This window comes from Chrysochloris asiatica, unplaced genomic scaffold (assembly GCF_000296735.1).
Source record: "Chrysochloris asiatica unplaced genomic scaffold, ChrAsi1.0 scaffold00086, whole genome shotgun sequence".
Classification (NCBI taxonomy): domain Eukaryota; kingdom Metazoa; phylum Chordata; class Mammalia; order Afrosoricida; family Chrysochloridae; genus Chrysochloris; species Chrysochloris asiatica.
The window spans coordinates 9,265,665-9,286,554 of NW_006408604.1; the positions used below are offsets into that span (position 1 = coordinate 9,265,665).

The 20,890-nt window shown below is 39.4% G+C and overlaps 1 pseudogene; it reads left to right on the forward strand.

Moving 5' to 3' along the window:
- Nucleotides 1-8,542: 8,542 nt before the first annotated feature.
- Nucleotides 8,543-20,890, forward strand: part of LOC102823349 — a 49,035-nt pseudogene continuing 36,687 nt past the window's right edge.

Sequence of the window (20,890 nt, forward strand, 5' to 3'; positions counted from 1 at the left end):
GTAATCAAACCCCCCCAAAAGTTGGGAACAAGATGATCTCAGTGGGGAATTATAGCAAACATTTATAGTTTGACTAATTTTTCTTAAACTTTTCAAAAAAAAGAAAATAGAAAAGGAGGGAACACATTCTAACTCATTTTATGAAACTGGCACCACCCTAATAGCAAAGCCAGACAAAGTCAGATACCACAAGAAAACTACACACCAATATCCCTTATGAACGTAAGTATAAAATTCCTCAACAAAATACTAGCAAATTGAATTCAAAAGCATATTTAAAAGATTATATATCATGTCCAAGTGGGATTTATTCCAGGAATGCAGGGATGGTTCCGCATTAGAAAATCATGTTAGCAAAAGTAAAGTATCCTCACAATTATCTCTGGTGATACACAAAAACCATTTCATAAAATCCAAAACCCTTTCATGATGAAAATAAACAACAAGCTAGGGATAGAAGAAAAAGATCTCAATATAATGGGCATTTATGAAAAGTCAACAACTAACATCGTAATAGTGAAAGACTGAGAGATTTACCCCTAAGATCAGGAAGAAGACAATGACGCCTGCACTCACCAATGCTATTCCACATTGTACTGACAGTCCTAGCATAAGCAATTAGACAAGAAGAAAGCTATCTGTCTAAAGATGGGTCCTCTAGAGAAGTAAAACCAGTGAAACTTGTATTTGTATATATAAAGAGAGGTTTATATCAAGAAATGACTCACACAGTTGTAATGGTAGTCAGTCCCAAGTCCGTCAGTGGGTTAGATGCCAGGCTGTAGGCCAGGCATAGACAGGGAGGGGAGGTAAAGTGACAGGAATGGAGGCCACGGGCATTTAGACCACTTCCTCTTGCAACTTGTACTTTTATGTCCTTCTTGAGTCCAGCCTAGTATATATCATATTCATTGAATAATGGAGTGCTGCTGTGCATGTCTAGCTTTTGACTGTGAGTCAGACCCAGTTCACATGGTGATTTGGTGGACCATGGTTAGGCATTCAGTCTCTACTAAGGCCCAGTAACAAGCCAAAACCTATTTCTCAAAAGGAGAGTTGTTATCTGTAAAGGATGGCAGGGTTTTGCTTCAAAATCCTGAGTCTATCCTGATAAATCATCTCTATGCTAGTTTCCCAAAGCCTTTGGATTCCTACCTCTACAAAATACCAAGGCAGGGTCTGGTACTTCAACTATTGGTCAATCTATGCTTCAGTGAACCAACCAAATAGACGAATAGATCCTCTCTTAACCTTTTTTTTTTTTTTCCAATGTTTAAATAACGTAATTGACTTTTTTTTTTTTTTAACACCATCGTTTATTACAATTATTACAATCTCCTCCGTGCATCATCATTCAACAGTATTTGCTTATGTTCCTTCTGTTTGTTTGTTTTTTTCTTGGTGGGAGGGGTGTACACAAAAACACTCAGGAATATATAATAATATAAAGAACCAAAGGGCACATTCTGCAAGCCTACCTCCTGCCAGCCCTCAGTCTTTCTCTTTCCATGAGTTTAGAGTCCTCAGTTGCTCTCTCTCTCGCCATGTCATCATCTCTGCCTATATCTCTGGTGTCACTGCTTCTCTGAATTAGGTCCCACATTCCATTTGTGCTCTTCTCCCTTGATGGTCCTAGGGTCCTTGGTTTCTGGACTGTAAGATTAACTACTCCCTGTTTTTGTTACAAAACTACTACCTTTACAGTTGTGACAGTCACAATTAGTCATGATAATGATTACTCATTAGTGAATCATAAGAATCTTATCCCCATCTCTTTTTACCAGACCTGTCTAGACAAGATGAAAACTATTCAGTGGGGACTCTACCTTCTGCCACATATTCTTAAACTAAACTCCCTCTTGAAAACTTGTAAGCCAGTCACTTCATGCCTTTATTTCCTCCTCATTTTAGGTAGCCAGTATCTAAGTTGCCCTATGTATCCTGTACACAGAGGGGATAGGATTGCGACACATATGCTCCAGATTTCTGTTTGTACTTATTAGAATAACCAAGCAGTTCTTCTGGAGGGCCACAATCAGTACTTCACCTTTTGGGACTTGGCACTTAAGTCTAGTTGTAGGTCTAGAAAAAATCATTAGTGGAGGTGTTTCCTGGGAACATTCAGCAATGTCTTGGCAAGATATTCTTAGATGATGTTGGAGACAATGCCTCAGACACTATCTCAGTATGCACATTTGGATTAATCTCATTGAGTGTGAGCAGGAGGATAATAGTTTCACTGACAATAATCAGCGGACAAAGATGGAGTAATTTCTTCAGATGGAAGGGGTAATACTGCTGGCAAGAATTATTTGATAGAATTTAGGGGCTCAGTGTCCACAGCTTCCAGATTATCTGCTTGTATGTCCCCATCCCAAGTTTCAGGATCCTATTTTTTCCCAATCAATGCCCGCATTTTAATATCAGACACCATTCAAGATTGGGAATTAAGTTGGTGTTATATAATTGTTCACTCTTATAATAAGACTGGCTTGGTTCTCAGCAATAGCAACTCTGTTACATCAAGAAATAAGACTTTCTTTCAGGGCACAAGTGGAAACTTTGAGGTCTTATGTATTGCTTGAGTTCTAACTTTGACACCCTGAGTTGATCTCTTTTTTTTACCACTTGGTATATTGTCAGAAGTCCTGGTGTGGCACTGTAGGATAAAGCACTGAACCACAAGATCAGTTTGAACCACAAGTTCAGTGGTTCAAATTCACCACTACTCCCTGGAAACCACCCTATACAGGATGGCTATGAGTCAGAACCAACTAAGTGGCAGTGGATTTGGTTTGGTTTGTGATTAATGATTCACTATATAGAAAGAATATAGAGACATAAATGAATGAATCCTAATATACCAGTTGATAAGTAAATTAGTAAATATAGAAATAGTAACATATATGTGTCATTTATAAGAAAGAAAAAAAACAACGGGGGAAATATTTTAAAATATAAAATGCTGTTTTTGGAGAAAATATGGTAAGAAGGGGGAGGAACTGTGAGCTGCTATTTTCACTTAAGTCAATAGTAGTATTAGATTTTAAAAACTATATGTAGTATTCCTTTGAAGAGGACTAATTCAGAAATGATCATTTTAATTTCAGCAATTAAAAGGATAAGTAGACCCTTCCCCAAACAAACTATTAAATGTTCATCCATCAACAAAAATGATAACACTTCTACAAAAAGACAGGAAATAAAATACTACAATAAATGTTGGAAGGAACTCTGAAATTTGTTCTTGAATGTAGAGAAATTTAAGTGACTTGAGGAAATGTTGAAGTAAAAGAGCTGAACAGAAAATTTCAAAGGGCAGCTCAAGAAGACAAAGTAAAATATAATGAAATGTTCAAAAAGCTGGAGTTAGAAAACCTAAAATGAAGAATATTCTCAGCATTTGTAAAGCTGAAAGAACTGAAGAAAATATCCAAGCCTCAAGTTGCGATATTGAAGGTTCTAGGGTTAAAATACTGAAGTATCAAAAGAAAATGAAGGAATACACAGAGTCATTGTACCTAAAAGAATTGGTGGGCATTCGACAAATTCAGGAGGTAGCATATGATCAAGAACCAATAGTATTGAAGGAAGAAGTCCAAACTGCACTGAAGGCATTAGGGAAAACAAGGCTCCAGAAATTGATAAAATATAAATTCAAATGTTTCAACAAACCGATGTAGTACTGAAGGAACTCACTTGCTTATGCCAAGAAATTTTGAAGAAAGCTACCTGGTTAACTAATTGGAAGAGCCATATTGTACCTATTTGAAAGAAATTAAATGATGTATTGCATTAGGCAAATCTGCTACAAACATTTTAATAATATGAAGTCATCTCGTCTGTAAATATGGAATGTTCTATTACTTAGGTTTTCTTTAATGTCTTTTAGCAATGTTTTTAGTTTTCAGTGTATAAGTCTTTTATCTCCCTTGCTAAATTTATTCCTAGACATTTTATTCTTTTAGATCCTATTGTAAAGTTCTTCCTTACTTTCCATTTCCTAATACTCACTGGTGATGAATAGATAACTGGTTGATTTTCATTTGTGGATTTAGCACCCTTCAACTTTACTAGATTTGTTAATTCTATTAACTGTTTTATGGATTTGGGGAGGCTTTTAAACATGTAAGATCATGCATGCTGTATGCTAAAAGGGATAGTTTTATGTCTTCCTTCCCAATATTGGTACATTTCCCTCAATACTTAATAGCTATGGTTAAGACTCATTGCAACATTGAATATTAGTCTAGAGAATGGGCATCCTTATCTCATTCCTGACATTAAGAGAGAAAACTTATGGTTTTTCACCATTTTATCATGTTGAGAAATTTTCCTTCTGTTTATAGTTTGCTGAGTACTTTGATCATGAAAGGGTGTTGATTTTGTTAATGACATTTTGCATCAACTGAGATGATCATGTGTTTTTTTCCCCCTTTGTACTGATTTGGTGAATTGTACTGATTGATTTTATAATGTTTAGCCCCACTTGATCATAGTGCATAATGCTTTTCATAGGGCATTTGGTTATATTTGATAGTATTTTTAAAATGATTTTTGCATATGTAAATACACACAAATGGGATTTTGCAACTATATTTATAGGGAATATACATGCAAAAGCTGGATAGTGAATAAAGAAGACCAACAAAGAGCTGATGCATTGGAATTTTGGTGTTGACAAAGAATATTGAATATATCATGCACTGCCGAAGAACTAACAAACCTCTCCTGGAAGAGGTATTGCCAGAATTCTCCATGGAATTTAGGATGGCAAGATTTCATGATACATATTTTGAGCATATTATTAGGAAAGACACTGGTCCCTAGAGGATGTAATGCTTTGAAAAGTAGAGAATAAGTAAAAAAAGGGAAGACCAGAAAAAGGAAAGACTATCATCAAGACTGATTGACATAGTGGCTGCAACAATGGGCTTAAGCATAGCAACAATTGTGATAATGGTGCAGGATCAGACAGTGTTTCTTGGAGTCCTCGTGTGGTGCTGTGGGCTAATGCGCCAGACTGCAAAGCCAATTGAACTGCAAGGTCAGCAGTTCAAGCTCACCAGCAGCTCCTTGGAAACCCTATAAAGGGTCACTATGGGTCGGAACCAACTGGACAGCACTAAACAACAACAATGATTGTTATGAGAGTCATTTTGACAGTATCTAACAACATTTATATGTAGTTTTATTTATTTTTTTGTGGATTTGTTTGGCTTCAGTATCACAGTCATGTTGACCTCATACAATGAGTTAGGAATTGTTTCTTCATGTTTAATTTTTTGGGAAGAGTTTAAAGATAGTTGTCAATTCTTGAAACATTTAGTAGAATTCCTCAATAATACTGACTGTTCCTTATGGAAAGCGTTGTACTTCCTGACTATTATTGTAGAATTCCCTATATATACCTTAAGTGGATTCCATGGGTAAAATATTGAATAATGCAGGAAATATCAATATATGATGGAAGGAAGACACAAAGTCATTGTACCAAAAATAAAGGGTCATTGTTCAACCATTTCAAGAGACAGCATATGATCAAGAGTCCATATATACTGATTGAAGAAATGTAAAGTGTGCTGAAGGCATTGGCAAAGAATTTTCCAGAAATTGATGGAATACAAATTGAAATCTTTCCAGCAAACTAATGCAGCACTAGAGGCACTCACTCATCTATGTCAAGAAATTTGGAAGACAGCTACCTGACCACTGATTTTAAGAGATCTGTATCTGTGACCATTTCAAAGAGAGGTGACCCAGTGGAATGTGCAAATCATGGGGAAATATCACACACAAGTAAAAATTTTCTAAACATAATTGAAAAATGATTGCAACCGTGTGACAACAGGGAACTGCCAGAGGTTCAAGCAGGATTCAGACAAGTACTGGGAACAAGGAATATCACTGGCATATGAAGCTCAATTATAAATGGAGTTGTAGCTAAGGTCCATCACATTGTTGGTCCTGTAGTGATTTCCCCAGTTCCAGAATGCACGATTAGAATAGACATACATACTCAGCAACTGGAACTCCTACATTGGAGCCTAGAAATGGGAAATAAGGGATATTATAGTTGGAAAAGTAGAAAACATTGATGTTGCTAGGAGCCTTTGGGTCATTACCGACTCATAATGATGCTATGTACAACAGAACAAAACACTGCCTGGTCCTGGACCAACCTCACAATTGTTGCCACACTTGATCCCATTGATGCTGCCACTTTGCCAATCCATCTCATTGGGGGTCTTCCTCTTTTTCTCCGCAAACATGATATCCTTCTCCAGTGACTGGTCCCTTCTGACAATATGTCCCAAGTATGAGAGACAAAGTTTCGCCATCCTGGCCTCCAAAGAGCACTCTGGCTGCACTTCTTCCAACACAGAAGTGTTGGTTCTTTTGGCAGCCCATGGCACTTTTTAATATTCATTTCCAACACCATAGCTCAAAAGCATCAATTCTTCTACAGTCTTCCTTATACAGTCTTCCTACACTTATATATAAAGTCAGGCGCACCTTCGTCTTCAAGCCAACATCTTTGCTCTTCAACACTATAAAAAGGTCTTGTGCAGCAGATTTGCCTAATGCAATACATCATTTGCTTTCTTGACTGATGCTTCCCTGAGTGTTACTAGTTGATCCAAGAAGAATGAAGTCCTTGACAACTTCAATCTTTTCTCCATTGATAGGAATGTTGTTTATTGGCCCAATGGTGAGGATTTTTGTTTTCTTTACATTGAGATGCAATCCATACTGAAGGCTGTGTTCTTTGATATTCATCAGTATTTTTTTTAATGTTTTATTGTGAAATATGTGATAGTTTACATGGGAGAACATTAGCTTTACATTCATCCTATCGTATATTTTTTCGTTGCCATGGTTACAATCCCCTACATGCATCATCAACCAACCAGAGGGTATACCCTGCAAGCCTGCCCCCTGGTCATCAGCTCACAGCCCCTCTCCCTCTCTGGGTCTAGAGTCTCCAGCCACACCATCTCTCCACATCATCATCTCTGCCTCCATCTCTGGCATCACTGTTTCTCTGGGTAAGGTCCCAAATTCCACTCTTCTCCCTTGATGGCCCCAGGGACTTCGCTCTTGGACTGCAAAGTTAACCACTCCACTCCTTTTGCTACAAAACATCTACCTTTATGTTTCCAACCCTCACAATCAGTCCTGATAACAATTATTCACTATTGTACCACAAGAGACCTATTCCCATCTTCTTTCATCAGCCCCGCCCAGACAGATTGGATACTACTCAGTGGAGACTCTACCTTCCTCTGCGCCATCTGGATCTAGGCACCCTCTTGAAAGCTTGTAAGCCAGTCACTTCTTGCCTTCGTTGCCCCCCACCCCCCATTTTGGGTAGCCAATGTCCCAGTTGTCCATCCCTGTCTACTCTGTGTATGGAGGGGGTAAGAATGATCCTCGCTGTAAAGATTTATTCCTCTTTTGAGGTACTGCATCCAGAGGTGTAGGTCAAGTTCATCAAATTGTATCAGATTACTCTTTTTTTCCTCTTTCTTCTAGTTGAGCTCTGATCATCCAGTCATTGAAGCCTGGTCAAGAGGGTATATTATCTGAAAGTGTGGGTGTTCTTATGCATATGCCCTCTCTTTTTATCAGCTGGATACTTCACTGTCCACTATAGTTCTCTGTGGCTATGTCACTGACTCTGGGCCCAAGAGTCCCCGGGTTTTGCCACACTGCTGGCCAACCAGATCTCCACCGGGTTCACAGGAGTCTATTGTAGGACTTAGCTCTCGGCTTCATTGCTGTTTTTCCCTCACTTCCCCTTATCGGTGACAAATGTGGCCACCAATCAGAGTGCATGTCTGCTTGTGTATTCCCATTGAGTTTGAGTCTTGAAAGGGAGTTTGCCCTGAGGGTACCCGACCACTTGCCTTGAAGTCTCCTGGGCATCATTAAGTATTTTAAGTCCTCTTCACTTTCAGCAAGCAAAGTTGTATCATCTGCATATTGCAGGTTGTTAATGAGTCTTCCTCCAATCCTGATGCCATGATTTTTTTCTTCATAGAACTCAGCTTCTCGGATCATTTGCTCAGCATACAGGTTGAATAAATTATGGTGAAAGAATACAACCCTGTCGCACACCTTTCTTTATTTTAAACCATTCAGTGTTCCTATGTTCTGTTCCAACAGCTGCCTCTTGGTCCATGTACAGATGCCTTATGAGTACAATTAAGTGTTCTGGGATACTCATACTTCACAATGTTGTCTATAGCTTGTCATGAGCCACACAATCAAAAGCCTTTGCTTAGTCAAGAAAACATTAGAACTACATTTATTACAAATTCTAAGCCAAAGCCTATATTGTATTCCTGGAGGGATTACAGAGATTAATGCTACAAGCAAGGACTTGAAGGATGCAGGGATGGTGGTTACTATCATATCCCCATTTAACTCACCTATTTGGTCTGTGAAAAACAAAACAAAAAAAACGTATTGTGGAGAATGACAATGGGTTTTCGTAAATTTAGGCAGGTGGTAGCTCCAATCGCAGCTGCTATTCCACATGCGATTGCATTACTTTAACAAATTAATACTTTTCCTGGTTCAGTGGTATGTGGCATGTAGTGATATTCCTACTAAAGTGAAGGATAAATTATTACATCTGGCCTCTCCCACAACTGAAAAAGAGACCTTTTGGGCCACTTTGGATTTTGGAGACAACATAGCCCTCATTTAGGTGTACAACTCTGATCTGTATATCAAATGACTGAAAAGCTGCTAATTATGAGTGGGCCACAACAAGAGAAGGCTCTGCAACAGGTTCAGGCTGTTGTATAACATCCAATGGTGCTTGAATTATCAATGGCAGATAAAGATGTAGTTTGGAGTGTTTGATAGGCCCTATTGGTGAATCACAATGTGAACTCTTAGGATTTTGGTGCAAAGCCCGGCAATCATATATAGATAGATACTTTCCTTTTGAGAAACACCTTGTGACTTGTTATTGGGCCTTAGTAGAGACTGAATGCCTAACCAGGGGCCACCAAGTCACCATGACACCCGAGTTACCCAACATGAATTGGATGTTGTCTGACCCATAAAGTTATCAAGTTGGGCATGCATTGCAGCATTCCATCACTAAATGGAAGTGATATATAAGAGCTCTGTCTCAAGCAGGATCTGAAGGCACAAGTAAATTGCATGAGGAAGTGGCCCAAATGCCATTTGTGTCCACTCCACACATTTCCTTCCCTCTCCCAGTCTACACCTCATGGGGGGTTCCTTATGATCAGTTGACTGGGAAAACTCATGCTTGGTTTATTGAAGATTTCTGCATGATATGCAGGCACCACTTGAAGGTGGACAATAGCAACACTACAGCCCCTTTCTTTGACTTCCCTGAAGGACAGTGATGAAAGGAGATCTTCCCAATGGGAAGAACTGTGAACAGTACACCTGGTTGTTCACTTTGCTTGGAAGAAGAAATGACCAGATATGTAACTGTATAGTGATTCATGGGCTGTGGCCAGTGGTTTGGCTGGATGGTCAGTGACTTGGAAGGAGCATGATTAGAAAAATGATGACAAAGAGTTGAGGGAAGAGGCCTCTCTGAATGGGTAAAAAAAAAAATGGAGATACTTGTGTGTCATGTAACTGCACACCAAAGGGTTACCTCTGCAGAGGAATATATTAACAACCAAGTGAACAGAATAACATGTTCTGTGGGAACTAATCATACTCTTTCTTCAGACACTCTTGTCATTGCCCAATGGACTCATGAACAAAGTGACCATGATGACAGAGATGGAGGTTATGCATGGGCTCAGCAACATGGACTTCCATTCACTAAGACTAACTTGTCTATAGCCACTGCTGAATGCTCAAATTGCCATAGCAGAAACCAACACTGAGTCCCAGATATGAGACCATTCTCATAGAGATTAGCCAGCAATCTGGTGGCAGGTTGATTACATAGAACCACTTTCATCTTGGAAAGGGTAGCATTTTGTTCTTACTGGAATAGACTCTTACTTTGGATATAGGTTTATGTTTTCCTGCATGCAATGCTTCTGCCAAAATTACTATCCATGGACTTTCAGAATGCTTTATTCACGGTCATGGTATCCCACACAATATCACCTTGGATCACTGAACCCACTTCACAGCAAATGAAATGTGGCAATGGACCTATGCTTATGGTATTCACTAGTCTTACCATGTTCCTCATCATCCTGAAGCAGCTAGCTTGATCAAACAATGGAATTGCCTTCTAAAGAAACAATTACAGTACCAGTTACTTGGCAATACCTTGTATGGTTGAGACAATGTTCTTAAGGATGCTGTATATGCTCTAAACCAGTGTCCAACATATGGTGCTGTTTCTCTAATTGCTAGGATCTACAGGGTCAGAAACCAATGGGTGGAAATGGGAGTGGCACCAATCATTATTACTCCTAGTGACTCACTTTCAAAATATTTACTTCATGTCTCTACAACCCTGTGTTCTTCAGGTTCAGAGACATTCTCCCACATGGAGACACAGCACTAATTCCATTGAACTGGAAGATAAAAATTCCCTTAGGCTACTTTGTGCTCCTCATGCCTCTGGATCAACAGGCAAAGAAGGGAGTTACTTTATTGGATGGCATGATTGAACCAGATTACCAAAGAGAAATTGGATTGACATTACATAATGGAGGTAAAAAAGAATATGTGTAGAATACAGGAGATTCCTTAAGATGTCTTTTAGCATTACTATACTCTGGTAGCGTAGTGGTTACGAATCGGGCTGCGAACCTTAAGGTCAGCGGTTCGAAACTACCAGCTGCTCCGCGGGAGAACAATCAGGCTTTCTACTCCCGTAAAGATTTACACCCTCGGAAACCCTGTACAGGGTCGCTATGGGTCGAAACCGACTCGACGGCACTTAACAACAACAACAACATACCCTGTGATTAAAGTTAATGGTAAACTACAGCAACCAATTCCAACATGGCTGCTAATAGCCCAGACCCTTGGGAATGAAGGCTTGGGTCATACCACCAGGCAAAGAACCACAACCAGCTGAGAGCAAAGGAAATACAGAATGAGTAGTGGAAGAGGTATTTCTAAATACCAGTTATACCCATGTAATCAGTTTCAGAAACAAAGGCCAAAGTTGTTATACATATATATGGTAGTGGTGGTGATGTGCCATGGAGTCGGATCCAACTTATAGCGACCTTGCAGTACAGTGCATTAAGCCACAGTGCCACATTTATGTAAGTTTCTTTATATATATGGAGTCCTGGTGTGTCACTGTAGGATAAACAGCAATGAACCACAAGGTCAGTTTGGACCACAAGGCAAGTGGTTAAAACTTACCAGCTACTCCTCAGAAACCCTATAGGATGCTATGAGTTGGAACCCACTTGATGACGCTTAACAACAACAACCACACAAATATATAAATGAAGTACAAGTGTGGCACTGTTTATATATATCTATGTTGTTGTTAAGTGCCATACAGTAGGTTTTGACTCACAGCGACCCTGTATAGGGTTTCCGAGGAGCAAGTGGTGAGCTTGAACCACCAACCTTGCAGTCCAAACCAAACCAGCGCATTACCCACAGCACCACGACACTCTATCCACCCCCACCCCCACCTCCACCACCACCCTCTCTCTCTCTCTCTCTCGATAAATATATATATATATTTGTTGTTGTTGTTAAGTGCCATTGAGTCGGTTCCGACCCATAGCGACCCTGTACAGGGTTTCAGAAGCCGGAAAACCTTAAAAGAACAAAACCCCCCAACCTTCCCCCACGGAACTGCTGGTAGTTTCGAACTGCTGACCTTGAGGTTGGCAGCCCGACTCATAACTACTATGCTACCAGAGCTCTCTCTCTTGTTCTCTCTCTCTCTCCATATATATATATATACATATATAAATCTCTCTCTCTCTCGATATATATATATATATATCGAGAGAGAGAGATATTTAGTTCTGGGATGGCACTGTGGGATAATGCACTGGACCTCAAGGTTGGCAGTTCAAATTCCCTAGCTTCTCCTTGGAAACCCTATACAGAGTCACTATGAGTTGGAACCAACTCCATGGCACTTCACAACGTATATGTAAAGTTTCACTGGTTTTGCTTCTCTAGAGAATTTAGCCTAAGGTATGCTTGGTCAAATCTGAAAGGTTATTCACCATTATTTCCTCAAATATTCTTTCTGCCCTTTTCAATCTTTCCCTCCTGGGATTATGATGATGTATATGTTCAATTAGTGATGCCCTCATCCCGCTGTGCATAAGGTCACTACGGGTCGGTACCGACTCAGTGGTACCTAACAACAACAACAGTTCCATTAGGCTTTGCTCCGTTTTCTTTATCCTTTCCTCTTGTTATTCAAACTCAATAATTGCACTTCCTTTATTCTCCAGTTCACTGATTCCTTCTCTTGTCAAATCAAATCTGCTGTTAAGTCCTTTCATTGAACTTTTCATTTCAGTTATTGTATGTTTCAGCTCTAATAATTCTTTGGTTCTCTTTTTTTATAGTCTCTGACTATTGGGATTTTTATTTTGTTTCTATATTGTTTTCTTGATTTCCTTTAGATCATTGTCTTATTTTTTTTTTAGCATTTTTATATTATTGCTTAAAGTCTTCAAATTCTTTCATTATCATTGCTTCCATAGCAATGAATTGGGTGCCTTTGTTTTGTTTTTCAATTTTGCTATTCTTGCCTGTTTATTTGTATACTATGTGTATGTTTTTTTTTTTTTTTGAAACTTAAATATTTAGATATTATACTGTGGTAATTTGGTGCAGTGCAGTGATGTACTTGACATGGCCTTTCTGACCATAATCTTTGTAACTCCAATCAAATGAGTGGGTATGATTATGAAATATGAAGTATTTATGATCCATCTGGGGAATTAGATATCTTGCTAAAAATGTAAGTAAGGTACATGGCACCCTTGTGGAGTGGAAGCATGCAGCAAGGTGCATGGGACACTAATGAGGGGACATATCAGGTTTGCCATCCCTTCAATAATGGCTAAAAATGAGCCATTCCAGAGACTTCTTGTCATCAAGAAATAAGATCCAGAAGCAGTCTTTTATTCCCTAAATATCTACACTGACCAGGAGACAGATTGCTGTGACAGCAGAGACCTCAAGAGATGGCAAGACGCTGTAGCTGAAGTACAGTCAAATGTGTGAGACAAAGCAGTGGGCTTTGCAACAAGAAAGCTGAGTGCCTTTGGACAGGAAGTTTCCTGAAGGAGTAGTATGCCTATGGGCACTTGTCTGGGGATCTAGATTTGCCAGCCCACAAAGGTAGAGTTGAGTACCTTCAGGTGGAGGCCTATAGGTGAAGGGAGGTGCCTCTGGGTACTGAATTGAAAGAGCTAAAAGAGCTTTGTACCCAAGTAGGGCAGAGGTGAAGGGACCATGTGACTGAGAGGACTAGAGCCAAAGAGTGAACAAACAGATCTGTGTTGGAAAAAGTACATCCAGAGTACTCCTTGAAAGCCAGGATGGCCAGACTTTGTCTCTCATACTTCGGACATATTATCAGGAAGGACCAACCCCTAGAGAAGGATATCATGTTTGGCAAAGTGGAGGGTTGGAGAAAAAGAAGAAGATTCCCCCAAAAAGATGGATGGGCACCATAGTAGCAGCAATGGTCTCAAGTGTAGCAACGATTATGAGGTTGGCACAGGACCAGGCAGTGTTTCATACTGTTGTGTATAGGGTTGCTATGAGTCAGTACTGGCTTGATGGCACTTAACAATAACAAGAAGAGAAACCACTTGTGCGGCAGACCAAAACACAACACTCCAATGCCCTGTAACCACCACAGAAGGCACTGAAATCAATCCAACTCTGCAAAATTGAGCACTCCGAAGTCCTTAAAGGAAAAGTTTCTCTCTCCCAACCTAGGCATCCAGGAACATTTGCCACCATCCCCACCACCATAACCAAGGAATGGAACATCCAGCTGGGTGGTCCACATGGCTCACTTAGTAAGGGTTAGCAGCTCATCTTTCACTAACCACTCTGATGATTTAAGTTCTAGGGTTCCAAAATGGTTTCAGTTTTTCTTCTCAGTGCAATTGTTGCTTTGGTTAAGGGACCATCCTCTAGGCCTTACTACTTTGACATTTTACATGACATCAATGTATCCATCAATGTATCCATCTTCAGGTGATGTTCATTTGTCTTCCAGGTGAGTCAGATTCCCCCTTACTAGCATATCTCAGGTTATATATTAACACAATAGAGACAGGATAAAATTTAAAATAATTTAAATCAAAGTAAGGAAGATATACTCACTACCATGCACTGTAGGTTAATGCACTGGACTGCAAGGTCAGTTTGATCTGCAAGTTTGGTGGCTCAAGCTCACCAGTCACTCCTTGGAAACCGTACACAGGATTGCTATGAGTCAGATTTGACGGCACTTAACAAAAAAAACAACACAACAATGGCCTGTTTCTGTGATTGGTCTCTTGGTTATGGCTGATAATTATAACTTTTTTCTACTACCAATTACAGATTATCATTACCCTCAACTAGTTAGGTTTCCTTACCTAAAATAGTGATCCAAACTTTTTTCCTAAAGGGTCTGTGCCACTAACAGTTCTATCTTTATTGGGTGGTTGTAGTTGTCCTTTAATTTTTGTCAAGGATTTGGGAATACTAAAATGTACATCAAGAACCCAGAAGTATTTTTCAGGCATATTTCTCTATATGTCATTTATATAACAACAACCTAGTTTCCCTTTGGATAATACCAATTACCCTGGTTAATACAGTATTTTTCTTTTGTTCTGGTTGTCAGGAGAAGCCCCCCCCCCCCAAAAAAAAAAAAAGCAATGCTATTTCCCCCTGGTGTAACATTCTTTCCTAGGAAATCGAGAAGTTGAGACCAGCAGAGCCCAAAGTTGTTGGGAAGCAAAAATTTCATTGATGGGATATTAAGTGTAATTGCAAAAAAGAACCACTCCCTTCCCTAGTCCTTGAGACTCATGTTTCTGTATTTTATCACTGAGTTAGAGTACACATGGCAGCCTGTCATTTATTACTTCATTCCACAAAGTATGGCCACCCAGTTGGTACCATAACTAAGTCTTCAGAAGGTCATTTCTGGCTTCAAATTTTAGTTCAGATATGTAATGAACTGGAAAGAGTGCCACTTAACAACAAGAATAAAACAGTACAAATTAATATCTTTGTTTGAATCCATCAGGAAACTGATGCAAACAATTAAACTGTAATCTAAAGAGAGGTAGAGAAAAATAAGATCTGAGCCTTTGATTACCTTGGGAAAATGTTTCTAGATGCCACATAAGCCAGTAAAATGATTCAGCTCTAATTTATACCAAATTGCTAAAATCTACGTAGGGGCTAGAGTGAGAGTGTGAAACACATTAGGCAACAGACATGGAATTATTTTCATATTCTTGATGGCTTTTCCTTCAGGTATCCAATGGGGTTTTCACAAGGAAGACTGGGAAGAATCCTGAGCGAGAGGAACAGCAGCCATTGTTGAAACTCCCCCAAAGTCCATTCCTCCTGTCTGTTCTATGGAACAGAGACCTCAGTTTACAGTTAAAAACAAAAAACACCACCAGCAAAAACATTTGGACAAAAAGAAAACACTACCCTTGGAAGAGGGGTAGGAAGATATGTTATCCCTAGTAGTGTATCTCTTGGAGATACAGGAACAGTTATGACGACCATACCCAAAGACCTACAGAAAGGACCTATGGCTTAATCTGAACATTTAGAATGCCTGCCTCTTTACTTCCATCTGCATACAAAAAAAGTGGGCTTAAAAATTTAACAGTGAGGCAGTTCCAGAGCTTTGGATCTAATATAAGGTTGGGGGCATCAGTTTTCCATGTCCACTGGTGGATAAATCTGACTATGGTAGGAATACACGGCAATTTCTGAATCAATCGGGATGTTGCCTGCGGACTCCTGAACCTAGGCTGAGATCGGAGGACAGGACCACAGCCAGGCTGATACAGCACTAAAAGCCAAGGAGTAGCATCTGGACAAAGAGGTGTGACAGATTTTTCACTTTTCTTTCCACCTCTCCCCTGTTGCACACTTTCTGCCCAGCCCAGGCGGGAGCACACCCCCAAAAGGGTGCAGCATTGCAGCCACAGTTTTCCCAGGGCACAGGGAGGAAATCCCTGGGAGCCCCAGCAGCCCCACAAGCAAATATTTTGGCTGTTTCTTACAACGTCTAACTCTGGGACTCAGCACTAAAGTTGACCTGGGTGGGATCCTTTATTCCTGCCTTACCTAACAAGAGACAGCAGGTGTGGCCATACAGCCAAACTCTTTGTGCATGTTGTAAAACCACAACATAAAAAGCAAGAGCCAACACCAAGTACTATATACAAGGACACAGCTATTTTGAGAATTACACTGTGCATACACAGATACCTAACTGACCTTCAGCAACAAAAATAATTGACACTCTTTCTTCCATTCATTTCTCAATATATATCTGTGCACCTCCATGGTGGTGACTAGAGGAGGGGCCTGAGCGAGTGTATACCTGCACCCACTGCTGGAGGTTTCAACTGTGCACGCACACTAACCTGCATAGCACAGGCTACTGGACAGTCGGCTACAGTTTTAGTTTTGTTTCTGAGTGGTGGTTTTTGGCTCTGCTTTTATATTGTTTCTGTTTTTGGTACTTTTGGCCTCACTTTTTTCTTGGGTGTAGGAGCTTTCTCTCTCTACATTACCCAAGAAAAGACAGCAATCGTGGCCATATAGCCAAGCTACAAGCATACCACATAATATCTCACTATCCGGATAAGAGCCAATGCCAGCTGCTAGGCATTACATAGGTAGCCGACACTTGATAAGACAGCTTGCAGCTGAGGAATAAGGCATGAAAAGGGAAGCCTTATCTCCAGATCACATTCACCAGGAGACACTCAGTAAGCTTAACACAACAACATACATTCATTAAATCATTGAAAACACATCTAACTATTGAAAATGTCCAAGAAAAAACAACAAAAGATTTCAGCACATACATAAAAACAGGAAAGAGTAACTGAAACAAATGAGCTGGAGGCAGATATAGACATCCCATTAGAAGAGGACCGTTTCCACTCCCTTAGTACACAGGGATGACAGGGATGGGCAACTTAGATATTTGCTACCCAAAATGGGGCTGGCGGGGGGGGCCTACAAAGGCATGAAATGACTGGCTTACAAACTTTCAAGAGGGAGCCTAGTTTCAGAGGGTGCCAGGGAAGGTAGAATCACCACTGAGTGGTTTCCAACCTGTGTGGATAGGGCTGGTGAAAGGAGATGGGGATAAGACTTTGGTGGTACAATATTGAATAATTGCTATCAGATTGTGAATATTGCAAATGTAAAGATAGATATTTTGTAACAAAAGAAGGGGAATGGTTGATCATGAAGTCCAGGAGTGGAAGACCCTTGGACCATCAAGGGAGAAGAATGAAGTGCGGGATCCTATCCAGAGAAGCAGTGATGCCAGAGATGGAGTCAGAAAAGATGATGTGGAGAGATGCAGCATCTGGGGACTCTGGACTCAGGGAGGGAGAAGGGCTGTGTGCTGACTGCTTGGGGGCAGGCTTATGGAGTGAGTGTACCCTTAGGTTGTTTGAATGGCTAAATATTCCTGAGTGCTTCGATGTACATAAAAACAAAACAAAGCAAAACAAAAAACCACAGAGGGTATGGAAGCAAATGCTGTTCAATGATGATACATGGAGGGGATTGTAATCATTGCAATGAAACAAAATATGATGAATGTAAAGCTGATGTTCTACCATGTAACTCTCAATCAATTAACAATAAATTTTTTTAAATGCCTCTGATGAGCTTATTGGCATACTCAATACAGTTAAAGAATTATTAAACTTGAAAATATTGTTGTTTTTAGGTGCCATCAAGTCAGTACCAACTCATAGCAACTTTATGTACAACAGAATGAAACACTGCCCTGGCTTGTGCCAATCTCATTGTCATTCCTATGCTTGATCCATTGTTGCTGCCACTGTGCCAATCCATCTCAGTAAGGGTCTTCCTCTTTTTTGATTGATTTGAAGATAGATCAATCAAAATAACCCAGACTAAATTGCAAAGAAAAAAGAGAAAGAATAAAGGGGGAAAAAAGAACAAAATATTAAAGAAATATGGGATCATCATAAATATATATGTGCATAATTGTATCCCAGAAAGAGAAGGAAAAGAAGAACAGTTCATAATAAATAATAGAAATCTCTTCAAAATCAGTGATGAAAATTAGATCAAAATCTTAGAAAACACCAAGCAGGATAAATATCAAAATCTCACACTTTATGCAAATCATATTAAAATCACTGTAAGTAAAAGACAAACAGAACATTTTCAAGGTAGCCAGAGAATGGCACATCACATTATCTACAAAGGAACAAACATGAGAATTAACAACAGGTGTTCTTATCAGAAATTATACAGCTAAGAAGACAATATAGTAACATCTTTCAAGTGCTGAAATAAAAAGTCAACCCAGAATTCTATACCTAGCAAAAATATCCTCCAAAAAATGAAAAAGACTTAAAAAAAAAAATGGAAAAAGACTCTGAGAGCAGATGGTGCCCACTTACCAATACTGACTGCTCTGAAGCGGGAGATCATGTTTGAAGATCCTGGATAGAGTGGAACAAAAATGTGGAATAAGATTCCAGGTTATAAAAAATAAAGAAAAGACCAGGCTTACTGGTCTGACAGAAACTGGTAAGAACTCTGAGACTATGACTCATAGATACCCTTCAAACCTGGAACTGAATGCACTATCATGGCTCAAGTCTCAGCCAATTTATAAGCAGACCTATAAGGTGAACAACATCAGAGAGGTATGCTCTCCTTAGAAACAATCAACTATACTTGAGCAGCATTTGCTCAGCGATAAAATTCAGAAGGCTGGAAGGTATAGGAAAGTAGTAAATTATAGGGTAGAAGTGGCAAGAGTACTGTTATATTCTGGGGATTGCAATCAATGTCACAAAACAAAATCTGTATGATTTGTTGAATGGAAACCCAATTTAATCTATAAGCTTCCACAAAAATTAAAATAATTTAAAACACCAAATAGAAGAAAATTTAGCCTTCAAAAAAATTGAAAAAGAACTTCTTTTAATTCTCAAATTAAAACTTAGGGAATTCATTGCCAGTGTAACTACTCTACAAAATATGTTTTTAAAAAAAAAAAAAAAAGTTCTTAAGGGAGAAGGAATATTTATATAAATCAGATACTTGGATTTGCACAAAGAAATTAAGACCATCCAGGATGAAATCTATGAAAATGAAGTAAAATATTTTTATTTGCTCTAAAAGATAATTTTGGAGTCCTGATGTAGCACTGTAAGATTGGAGCAGAACCAGGCAGTGTTTTGTTCTGCTGTACATAGGATCACTATAAGTTGGAATCGACTTACTGGCACCTAATAACAACAACAGCATGAGTTGGAATCTACTCAGTGGCCGTGAATTTGTTTCTGTTTTTGGAGACAGCTGGTCATGGGGACCTCCCTCCCCATGCATTCATATGTACAAGTTCAGAAAGAAAGGAGGCAATATAGTAGAAGTTGGAGGCAGACTCATGCACTTGCTTTTTGGAGTTTATCAAGGCCCATCTAGAATATACAAGTATTTTTTCCTAATGATGACAGTATTTTTTTATATAGATAGTTTTATGATTTGATGAGTCACACAATATAAAGTTTAGATGACATGGTAACTAATTTGTTGGCTCACAGTCAAGTTATTAGGGCCAGTATAAAGAGAAAACTTATTTCTTAAAAGGATAGTAGTCATCTGCAGAATATAGCATACCTTGGTCCCAAAGACCCCATGCAGTATCTCTATGTATTATACATAGTGAAAGCATAAGTGTATCTGTTGAGTTATATGGCCCAAATGTCAGAGGAGACTGCATAGCAGCCTGAAACTGATTCTGAGACTTCTTTTTTTCGGGAGCCACATGAAACCAGTAAATGGATCAAACTGTTGTTAGATGCCATTGAGTCGATTCAGACTCATAGTGACCCTATGCACAGTAGAATAAAACACTGCCCAGAAAGATGAGGCTTTCTGCTCTCATAAAGATTTATAAAGGAGCTCTGGTAGCGTAGTGGTTATGAATCGGGCTGCTAACCTCAAGGTCGGCAGTTTGAAACTACCAGCTGTTCTGCGGGAGAAAGATGAGGTGGTCTGCTCCCGTAAAGATTTACAGCCTTGGAAACCCTGTGTAGGGTCACTATGAGTTGGAACCGACTCCACGATACTTAACAACAACAACAAAGATTTATAGCCTCAGAAACCTTGTTCAGGGTTGCTATGAGTTGGAACCAACTCCATGGCACATAACCACTACCACCAGTCCTATATCATCCTCACAATTATTATGTTTGAGCCCATTATATTTGCTACTATGTCAGTGCATCTTGCTGAGAGTCTTCCTTTTTTTTGCTTACTCTCCACTTTACTGAGCATGATGCCCTTTTCTACTAAATGATCCTTCCTGATATGTCCAAAGTATGAAATATGAAGAGTTGCCATCCTTACTTTCAAGAAGCATTCTGGCTGTACTTTTTCCAACACAGATTTGTTTGTTCTTCTGATATTCCATGGCTCTTGCAATATTCTTCACCAACACCACAATTCAAATGTATTGGTTCTTCTACAGTATTCCTTATTCATTGTTCAACTTTCACATGTATATAAAATGATTGAAAATACCATGGATTGGGTCAGATCTTAGTTCTTAAAAAGACATCTTTGCTCTTTTACACTTTAAACAGGTCTTTTGCAGCATATTTGCCCAGTGCAACATGTTGCTGGATTTCATGACAGGCTTCTGTGACTGTTGATTGTG